Source organism: Phymastichus coffea, unplaced genomic scaffold, assembly GCF_024137745.1.
Source record: "Phymastichus coffea isolate CEN01 unplaced genomic scaffold, Cenicafe_Pcof_1.1 PCOF00080, whole genome shotgun sequence".
Lineage (NCBI taxonomy): Eukaryota > Metazoa > Arthropoda > Insecta > Hymenoptera > Eulophidae > Phymastichus > Phymastichus coffea.
In genome coordinates this window covers 191,685-203,686 of record NW_026706891.1, presented here as the reverse complement: position 1 = coordinate 203,686, position 12,002 = coordinate 191,685, and positions in this window count along the sequence as shown.

The window sequence follows — 12,002 nt, the reverse complement described above, 5'->3', positions numbered from 1 at the left end:
GTGTGATTAGTTTATCCAACATCCCGAAACTTACAAGTCCGCGAGAGGTTTATTAAATTATCCGTTTAGCCGAAAATTATACAAGACCGCGAGCGGGTTATTAGTTTATCTGATATTTCGTAAATATTACAAGTCCACGAGAAGGTTTCTAGATTATCCGTTTAGCCGAAAATTATACAAGCCCGCGGTAGGGTGATTAGTTTATCCAATATCCCGAAACTTACAAGTCCGCGAGAAGGTTATTAGTTTACCCGATATGCCGAAAATTATACAAGTCCGCGGTAGGGTGCTTAGTTTAACCAACATCCCGAAACTTACCAGTCCGCGAGAGGTTTATTAAACTATCCGTTTAGCCGAAAATTATACAAGACCGCGAGAGGGTTATTAGTTTATCCGAAACTTACAAGTCCGCGAGAGAGTTATTAGTTTATCCGACATTTCGTAAATATTACAAGACCGCGAGAGGGTTATTAGTTTATCCGAAACTTACAAGTCCGCGAGAGAGTTATTAGTTTATCCGATATTTCGTAAATATTACAAGTCCGCGAGAAGGTTATTAGTTTACCCGATATGCCGAAAATTATACAAGTCCGCGGTAGGGTGATTAGTTTATCCAATATCCCGAAACTTACAAGTCCGCGAGAGGTTTATCAAATTATCCGTTTAGCCGAAAATTATACAAGACCGCGAGAGGGTTATTAGTTTATCCAATATCCCGAAACTTACAAGTCCGCGAGAGGGTTATTAGTTTATCCGATATGCCGAAAAATATACAAGACCGCGAGAGGGTTATTAGTTTATCCGAAACTTACAAGTCCGCGAGAGGGTTATTAGTTTAGCCATTTCCGACAATGATACAACACCGCGAGAGGGTTAGTAGTTTATCCGAAACTTACAAGTCCGCGAGTGAGTTATTAGTTTATCCGATATTTCGTAAATATTACAAGTCCGCGGGAGGGTGATTAGTTTATCCAATATCCCGAAACATACAAGTCCACGAGAGGTTTATTAAATTATCCGTTTAGCCGAAAATTATACAAGTCCGCGAGAGAATTATTAGTTTAGCCATTTAGCCGACAATGATACAACACCGCGAGAGGGTTATTAGTTTATCCGAAACTTACAAGTCCGCGAGAGAGTTATTAGTTTATCCGATATTTCGTAAATATTACAAGTCCGCGGGAGGGTGATTAGTTTATCCAATATCCCGAAACATACAAGTCCACGAGAGGTTTATTAAATTATCCGTTTAGCCGAAAATTATACAAGTCCGCGAGAGAATTATTAGTTTAGCCATTTAGCCGACAATGATACAACACCGCGAGAGGGTTATTAGTTTATCCGAAACTTACAAGTCCGCGAGAAGGTTATTAGTTTACCCGATATGGCGAAAATTATACAAGACCGCGAGAAGGTTATTAGTTTATCTCATATTTCGTAAATATTACAAGTCCACGAGAAGGTTATTAGATTATCCGTTTAGCCGAAAATTATACAAGCCCGCGGTAGGGTGATTAGTTTATCCAATATCCCGAAACTTACAAGTCCGCGAGAGGGTTATTAGTTTAGCCATTTAGCCGACAATGATACAAGACCGCGAGAGGGTTATTAGTTTATCCGAAACTTACAAGTCCGCGAGAGAGTTATTAGTTTATCCGATATTTCGTAAATATTACAAGTCCACGAGAAGGTTATTAGATTATCCGTTTAGCCGAAAATTATACAAGCCCGCGGTAGGGTGATTAGTTTATCCAACATCCCGAAACTTACAAGTCCGCGAGAGAGTTATTAGTTTATCCGATATTTCGTAAATATTACAAGTCCGCAAGAAGGTTATTAGTTTATCCGATATGCCAAAAATTATACAAGTCCGCGGTAGTGTGATTAGTTTATCCAACATCCCGAAACTTACAAGTCCGCGAGAGGTTTATTAAATTATCCGTTTAGCCGAAAATTATACAAGACCGCGAGCGGGTTATTAGTTTATCTGATATTTCGTAAATATTACAAGTCCACGAGAAGGTTTCTAGATTATCCGTTTAGCCGAAAATTATACAAGCCCGCGGTAGGGTGATTAGTTTATCCAATATCCCGAAACTTACAAGTCCGCGAGAGGGTTATTAGTTTATCCGATATGCCGAAAAATATACAAGCCCGCGGTAGGGTGATTAGTTTATCCAATATCCCGAAACTTACAAGTCCTCGAGAGGTTTATTAAATTATCCGTTTAGCCGAAAATTATACAAGACCGCGAGAGGGTTATTAGTTTATCCGAAACTTACAAGTCCGCGAGAGGGTTATTAGTTTAGCCATTTAGCCGACAATGATACAACACCGCGAGAGGGTTAGTAGTTTATCCGATATTTCGTAAATATTACAAGTCCGCGGGAGGGCGATTAGTTTATCCAATATCCCGAAACTTACAAGTCCACGATAGGTTTATTAAATTATCCGTTTAGCCGAAAATTATACAAGTCCGCGAGAGAATTATTAGTTTAGCCATTTAGCCGACAATGATACAAGACCGCGAGAGGGTTATTAGTTTATCCGAAACTTACAAGTCCGCGAGAGAGTTATTAGTTTATCCGACATTTCGTAAATATTACAAGACCGCGAGCGGGTTATTAGTTTATCCGAAACTTACAAGTCCGCGAGAGAGTTATTAGTTTATCCGATATTTCGTAAATATTACAAGTCCGCGAGAAGGTTATTAGTTTACCCGATATGCCGAAAATTATACAAGTCCGCGGTAGGGTGATTAGTTTATCCAATATCCCGAAACTTACAAGTCCGCGAGAGGTTTATTAAATTATCCGTTTAGCCGAAAATTATACAAGACCGCGAGAGGGTTATTAGTTTATCCGAAACTTACAAGTCCGCGAGAGGGTTACTAGTTTAGCCATTTAGCCGACAATGATACAAGTCCGCGAGAAGGTTATTAGTTTATCCGATATGCCGAAAATTATATAAGTCCGCGGTAGGGTGCTTAGTTTAACCAACATCCCGAAACTTACAAGTCCGCGAGAGGTTTATTAAACTATCCGTTTAGCCGAAAATTATACAAGACCGCGAGAGGGTTATTAGTTTATCCGAAACTTACAAGTCCGCGAGAGAGTTATTAGTTTATCCGACATTTCGTAAATATTACAAGACCGCGAGAGGGTTATTAGTTTATCCGAAACTTACAAGTCCGCGAGAGAGTTATTAGTTTATCCGATATTTCGTAAATATTACAAGTCCGCGAGAAGGTTATTAGTTTACCCGATATGCCGAAAATTATACAAGTCCGCGGTAGGGTGATTAGTTTATCCAATATCCCGAAACTTACAAGTCCGCGAGAGGTTTATCAAATTATCCGTTTAGCCGAAAATTATACAAGACCGCGAGAGGGTTATTAGTTTATCCGAAACTTACAAGTCCGCGAGAGGGTTATTAGTTTAGCCATTTAGCCGACAATGATACAAGTCCGCGAGAAGGTTATTAGTTTATCCGATATGCCGAAAATTATACAAGTCCGCGGGAGGGTGATTAGTTTATCCAATATCCCGAAACTTACAAGTCCACGAGAGGTTTATTAGATTATCCGTTTAGCCGAAAATTATACAAGCCCGCGGTAGGGTGATTAGTTTATCCAATATCCCGAAACTTACAAGACCGCGAGAGGGTTATTAGTTTATCCTAATCTTACAAGTCCGCGAGAGAGTTATTAGTTTATCCGACATTTCGTAAATATTACAAGACCGCGAGCGGGTTATTAGTTTATCCGAAACTTACATGTCCGCGAGAGAGTTATTAGTTTATCCGATATTTCGTAAATATTACAAGTCCGCAAGAAGGTTATTAGTTTACCCGATATGCCGAAAATTATACAAGTCCGCGGTAGGGTGATTAGTTTATCCAATATCCCGAAACTTACAAGTCCGCGAGAGGTTTATTAAATTATCCGTTTAGCCGAAAATTATACAAGACCGCGAGAGGGTTATTAGTTTATCCGAAACTTACAAGTCCGCGAGAGGGTTACTAGTTTAGCCATTTAGCCGACAATGATACAAGTCCGCGAGAAGGTTATTAGTTTATCCGATATGCCGAAAATTATACAAGTCCGCGGTAGGGTGCTTAGTTTAACCAACATCCCGAAACTTACAAGTCCGCGAGAGGTTTATTAAACTATCCGTTTAGCCGAAAATTATACAAGACCGCGAGAGGGTTATTAGTTTATCCGAAACTTACAAGTCCGCGAGAGAGTTATTAGTTTATCCGACATTTCGTAAATATTACAAGACCGCGAGAGGGTTATTAGTTTATCCGAAACTTACAAGTCCGCGAGAGAGTTATTAGTTTATCCGATATTTCGTAAATATTACAAGTCCGCGAGAAGGTTATTAGTTTACCCGATATGCCGAAAATTATACAAGTCCGCAGTAGGGTGATTAGTTTATCCAATATCCCGAAACTTACAAGTCCGCGAGAGGTTTATCAAATTATCCGTTTAGCCGAAAATTATACAAGACCGCGAGAGGGTTAGTAGTTTATCCGAAACTTACAAGTCCGCGAGGGAGTTATTAGTTTATCCGATATTTCGTAAATATTACAAGTCCGCGAGAAGGTTATTAGTTTATCCGATATGCCGAAAATTATACAAGTCCGCGGTAGGGTGCTTAGTTTATCCAACATCCCGAAACTTACAAGTCCGCGAGAGGTTTATTAAACTATCCGTTTAGCCGAAAATTATACAAGACCGCGAGAGGGATCTTAGTTTATCTGATATTTCGTAAATATTACAAGTCCACGAGAAGGTTATTAGATTATCCGTTTAGCCGAAAATTATACAAGCCCGCGGTAGGGTGATTAGTTTATCCAATATCCCGAAACTTACAAGTCCGCGAGAGGGTTATTAGTTTATCCGAAACTTACAAGTCCGCGAGAGAGTTATTAGTTTATCCGATATTTCGTAAATATTACAAGTCCGCGAGAAGGTTATTAGTTTATCCGATATGCTGAAAATTATACAAGCCCGCGGTAGGGTGATTAGTTTATCCAATATCCCGAAACTTACAAGTCCACGAGAGGTTTATTAAATTATCCGTTTAGCCGAAAATTATACAAGACCGCGAGAGTGTTATTAGTTTATCCGAAACTTACAAGTCCGCGAGAGAGTTATTAGTTTATCCGACATTTCGTAAATATTACAAGTCCGCGAGAGGGTTATTAGTTTAGCCATTTAGCCGACAATGATACAACACCGCGAGAGAGTTATTAGTTTATCCGATATTTCGTAAATATTACAAGTCCGCGGGAGGGTGATTAGTTTATCCAATATCCCGAAACTTACAACTCCACGAGAGGTTTATTAAATTATCCGTTTAGCCGAAAATTATACAAGTCCGCGAGAGAATTATTAGTTTAGCCATTTAGCCGACAATGATACAAGACCGCGAGAGGGTTATTAGTTTATCCGAAACTTACAAGTCCGCGAGAGAGTTATTAGTTTATCCGACATTTCGTAAATATTACAAGACCGCGAGCGGGTTATTAGTTTATCCGAAACTTACAAGTCCGCGAGAAGGTTATTAGTTTATCCGATATGCCGAAAATTATACAAGTCCGCGGGAGGGTGATTAGTTTATCCAATATCCCGAAACTTACAAGTCCACGAGAGGTTTATTAAATTATCCGTTTAGCCGAAAATTATACAAGTCCGCGAGAGGGTTATTAGTTTAGCCATTTAGCCGACAATGATACAAGACCGCGAGAGGGTTATTAGTTTATTCGATATTTCGTAAATATTACAAGTCCGCGAGAAGGTTATTAGTTTATCCGATATGCCAAAAATTATACAAGTCCGCGGTAGTGTGATTAGTTTATCCAACATCCCGAAACTTACAAGTCCGCGAGAGGTTTATTAAATTATCCGTTTAGCCGAAAATTATACAAGACCGCGAGCGGGTTATTAGTTTATCTGATATTTCGTAAATATTACAAGTCCACGAGAAGGTTTCTAGATTATCCGTTTAGCCGAAAATTATACAAGCCCGCGGTAGGGTGATTAGTTTATCCAATATCCCGAAACTTACAAGTCCGCGAGAAGGTTATTAGTTTACCCGATATGCCGAAAATTATACAAGTCCGCGGTAGGGTGATTAGTTTATCCAATATCCCGAAACTTACAAGTCCGCGAGAGGTTTATTAAATTATCCGTTTAGCCGAAAATTATACAAGACCGCGAGAGGGTTATTAGTTTATCCGAAACTTACAAGTCCGCGAGAGGGTTACTAGTTTAGCCATTTAGCCGACAATGATACAAGTCCGCGAGAAGGTTATTAGTTTATCCGATATGCCGAAAATTATACAAGTCCGCGGTAGGGTGCTTAGTTTAACCAACATCCCGAAACTTACAAGTCCGCGAGAGGTTTATTAAACTATCCGTTTAGCCGAAAATTATACAAGACCGCGAGAGGGTTATTAGTTTATCCGAAACTTACAAGTCCGCGAGAGAGTTATTAGTTTATCCGACATTTCGTAAATATTACAAGACCGCGAGAGGGTTATTAGTTTATCCGAAACTTACAAGTCCGCGAGAGAGTTATTAGTTTATCCGATATTTCGTAAATATTACAAGTCCGCGAGAAGGTTATTAGTTTACCCGATATGCCGAAAATTATACAAGTCCGCGGTAGGGTGATTAGTTTATCCAATATCCCGAAACTTACAAGTCCGCGAGAGGTTTATCAAATTATCCGTTTAGCCGAAAATTATACAAGACCGCGAGAGGGTTATTAGTTTTTCCGAAACTTACAAGTCCGCGAGAGGGTTATTAGTTTAGCCATTTAGCCGACAATGATACAAGTCCGCGAGAAGGTTATTAGTTTATCCGATATGCCGAAAATTATACAAGTCCGCGGTAGGGTGCTTAGTTCATCCAACATCCCGAAACTTACAAGTCCGCGAGAGGTTTATTAAACTATCCGTTTAGCCGAAAATTATACAAATCCGCGAGTGGGTCATTAGTTTATCTGATAATTCGTAAATATTACAAGTCCGCGAGAAGGTTATTAGATTATCCGTTTAGCCGAAAATTATACAAGCCCGCGGTAGGGTGATTAGTTTATCCAATATCCCGAAACTTACAAGACCGCGAGAGGGTTATTAGTTTATCCGAATCTTACAAGTCCGCGAGAAGGTTATTAGTTTATCCGATATGCCGAAAATTATACAAGTCCGCGGGAGGGTGATTAGTTTATCCAATATCCCGAAACTTACAAGTCCACGAGAGGTTTATTAAATTATCCGTTTAGCCGAAAATTATACAAGCCCGCGGTAGGGTGATTAGTTTATCCAATATCCCGAAACTTACAAGTCCGCGAGAGGGTTATTAGTTTATCTGATATTTCGTAAATATTACAAGTCCACGAGAAGGTTATTAGATTATCCGTTTAGCCGAAAATTATACAAGCCCGCGGTAGGGTGATTAGTTTATCCAATATCCCGAAACTTACAAGTCCGCGAGAGGGTTATTAGTTTATCCGAAACTTACAAGTCCGCGAGAGAGTTATTAGTTTATCCGATATTTCGTAAATATTACAAGTCCGCGAGAAGGTTATTAGTTTATCCGATATGCTGAAAATTATACAAGCCCGCGGTAGGGTGATTAGTTTATCCAATATCCCGAAACTTACAAGTCCACGAGAGGTTTATTAAATTATCCGTTTAGCCGAAAATTATACAAATCCGCGAGTGGGTCATTAGTTTATCTGATAATTCGTAAATATTACAAGTCCGCGAGAAGGTTATTAGATTATCCGTTTAGCCGAAAATTATACAAGCCCGCGGTAGGGTGATTAGTTTATCCAATATCCCGAAACTTACAAGACCGCGAGAGGGTTATTAGTTTATCCGAATCTTACAAGTCCGCGAGAAGGTTATTAGTTTATCCGATATGCCGAAAATTATACAAGTCCGCGGGAGGGTGATTAGTTTATCCAATATCCCGAAACTTACAAGTCCACGAGAGGTTTATTAAATTATCCGTTTAGCCGAAAATTATACAAGCCCGCGGTAGGGTGATTAGTTTATCCAATATCCCGAAACTTACAAGTCCGCGAGAGGGTTATTAGTTTATCCGATATGCCGAAAAATATACAAGACCGCGAGAGGGTTATTAGTTTATCCGAAACTTACAAGTCCGCGAGAGGGTTATTAGTTTAGCCATTTCCGACAATGATACAACACCGCGAGAGGGTTAGTAGTTTATCCGAAACTTACAAGTCCGCGAGTGAGTTATTAGTTTATCCGATATTTCGTAAATATTACAAGTCCGCGGGAGGGTGATTAGTTTATCCAATATCCCGAAACATACAAGTCCACGAGAGGTTTATTAAATTATCCGTTTAGCCGAAAATTATACAAGCCCGCGGTAGGGTGATTAGTTTATCCAATATCCCGAAACTTACAAGTCCGCGAGAGGGTTATTAGTTTATCCGATATGCCGAAAAATATACAAGACCGCGAGAGGGTTATTAGTTTATCCGAAACTTACAAGTCCGCGAGAGGGTTATTAGTTTAGCCATTTCCGACAATGATACAACACCGCGAGAGGGTTATTAGTTTATCCGAAACTTACAAGTCCGCGAGAGAGTTATTAGTTTATCCGATATTTCGTAAATATTACAAGTCCGCGAGAAGGTTATTAGTTTACCCGATATGGCGAAAATTATACAAGACCGCGAGAAGGTTATTAGTTTATCTCATATTTCGTAAATATTACAAGTCCACGAGAAGGTTATTAGATTATCCGTTTAGCCGAAAATTATACAAGCCCGCAGTAGGGTGATTAGTTTATCCAATATCCCGAAACTTACAAGTCCGCGAGAGGGTTATTAGTTTAGCCATTTAGCCGACAATGATACAAGACCGCGAGAGGGTTATTAGTTTATCCGAAACTTACAAGTCCGCGAGAGAGTTATTAGTTTATCCGATATTTCGTAAATATTACAAGTCCACGAGAAGGTTATTAGATTATCCGTTTAGCCGAAAATTATACAAGCCCGCGGTAGGGTGATTAGTTTATCCAATATCCCGAAACTTACAAGTCCGCGAGAGGTTTATCAAATTATCCGTTTAGCCGAAAATTATACAAGACCGCGAGAGGGTTATTAGTTTATCCGAAACTTACAAGTCCGCGAGAGGGTTATTAGTTTAGCCATTTAGCCGACAATGATACAAGTCCGCGAGAAGGTTATTAGTTTATCCGATATGCCGAAAATTATACAAGTCCGCGGTAGGGTGCTTAGTTTATCCAACATCCCGAAACTTACAAGTCCGCGAGAGGTTTATTAAACTATCCGTTTAGCCGAAAATTATACAAGACCGCGAGAGGGATCTTAGTTTATCTGATATTTCGTAAATATTACAAGTCCACGAGAAGGTTATTAGATTATCCGTTTAGCCGAAAATTATACAAGCCCGCGGTAGGGTGATTAGTTTATCCAATATCCCGAAACTTACAAGTCCGCGAGAGGGTTATTAGTTTAGCCATTTAGCCGACAATGATACAAGACCGCGAGAGGGTTATTAGTTTATCCGAAACTTACAAGTCCGCGAGAGAGTTATTAGTTTATCCGATATTTCGTAAATATTACAAGTCCACGAGAAGGTTATTAGATTATCCGTTTAGCCGAAAATTATACAAGCCCGCGGTAGGGTGATTAGTTTATCCAATATCCCGAAACTTACAAGTCCGCGAGAGGGTTATTAGTTTAGCCATTTAGCCGACAATGATACAAGACCGCGAGAGGGTTATTAGTTTATCCGAATCTTACAAGTCCGCGAGAAGGTTATTAGTTTATCCGATATGCCGAAAATTATACAAGTCCGCGGTAGGGTGATTAGTTTATCCAATATCCCGAAACTTACAAGTCCACGAGAGGTTTATTAAATTATCCGTTTAGCCGAAAATTATACAAGTCCGCGAGAGGGTTATTAGTTTAGCCATTTAGCCGACAATGATACAAGACCGCGAGAGGGTTATTAGTTTATCCGAATCGTACAAGTCCGCGAGAAGGTTATTAGTTTATCCGATATGCCGAAAATTATACTAGTCCGCGGTAGGGTGATTAGTTTATCCAACATCCCGAAACTTACAAGTCCGCGAGAAGGTTATTAGATTATCCGTTTAGCCGAAAATTATACAAGACCGCGAGAGGGTTATTAGTTTATCTGATATTTCGTAAATATTACAAGTCCACGAGAAGGTTATTAGATTATCCGTTTAGCCGAAAATTATACAAGACCGCGAGAGGGTCATTAGTTTATCTGATATTTCGTAAATAGTACAAGTCCGCGAGAAGGTTATTAGTTTACCCGATATGCCGAAAATTATACAAGTCCGCGGTAGGGTGATTAGTTTATCCAATATCCCGAAACTTACAAGTCCGCGAGAGGTTTATTAAATTATCCGTTTAGCCGAAAATTATACAAGACCGCGAGAGGGTTATTAGTTTATCCGAAACTTACAAGTCCGCGAGAGGGTTATTAGTTTAGCCATTTAGCCGACAATGATACAAGACCGCGAGAGGGTTATTAGTTTATCCGAATCGTACAAGTCCGCGAGAAGGTTATTAGTTTATCCGATATGCCGAAAATTATACAAGTCCGCGGTAGTGTGATTAGTTTATCCAACATCCCGAAACTTACAAGTCCGCGAGAGGTTTATTAAATTATCCGTTTAGCCGAAAATTATACAAGACCGCGAGAGGGTTATTAGTTTATCTGATATTTCGTAAATAGTACAAGTCCATGAGAAGGTTATTAGATTATCCGTTTAGCCGAAAATTACACAAGCCCGCGGTAGGGTGATTAGTTTATCCAATATCCCGAAACTTACAAGTCCGCGAGAGGGTTATTAGCTTATCCGAAACTTACAAGTCCGCGAGAGGGTTATTAGTTTATCCGATATGCCGAAAATTATACAAGCCCGCGGTAGGGTGATTAGTTTATCCAATATCCCGAAACTTACAAGTCCGCGAGAGGTTTATTAAATTATCCGTTTAGCCGAAAATTATACAAGACCGCGAGAGGGTTATTAGTTTATCTGATATTTCGTAAATAGTACAAGTCCATGAGAAGGTTATTAGATTATCCGTTTAGCCGAAAATTACACAAGCCCGCGGTAGGGTGATTAGTTTATCCAATATCCCGAAACTTACAAGTCCGCGAGAGGGTTATTAGCTTATCCGAAACTTACAAGTCCGCGAGAGGGTTATTAGTTTATCCGATATGCCGAAAATTATACAAGCCCGCGGTAGGGTGATTAGTTTATCCAATATCCCGAAACTTACAAGTCCGCGAGAGGTTTATTAAATTATCCGTTTAGCCGAAAATTATACAAGACCGCGAGAGGGTTATTAGTTTATCCGAAACTTACAAGTCCGCGAGAGGGTTATTAGTTTAGCCATTTAGCCGACAATGATACAACACCGCGAGAGGGTTATTAGTTTATCCGAAACTTACAAGTCCGCGAGAGGGTTATTAGTTTATCCGATATGCCGAAAATTATACAAGCCCGCGGTAGGGTGATTAGTTTATCCAATATCCCGAAACTTACAAGTCCGCGAGAGGTTTATTAAATTATCCGTTTAGCCGAAAATTATACAAGACCGCGAGAGGGTTATTAGTTTATCCGAAACTTACAAGTCCGCGAGAGGGTTATTAGTTTAGCCATTTAGCCGACAATGATACAACACCGCGAGAGGGTTATTAGTTTATCCGAAACTTACAAGTCCGCGAGAAGGTTATTAGTTTACCCGATATGGCGAAAAATATACAAGTCCGCGGTAGGGTGATTAGTTTATCCAATATCCCGAAACTTACAAGTCCACGAGAGGTTTATTAAATTATCCGTTTAGCCGAAAATTATACAAGTCCGCGAGAGGGTTATTAGTTTAGCCATTTCTCCGACAATGATACAAGACCGCGAGAGGGTTATTAGTTTATCCGAAACATAC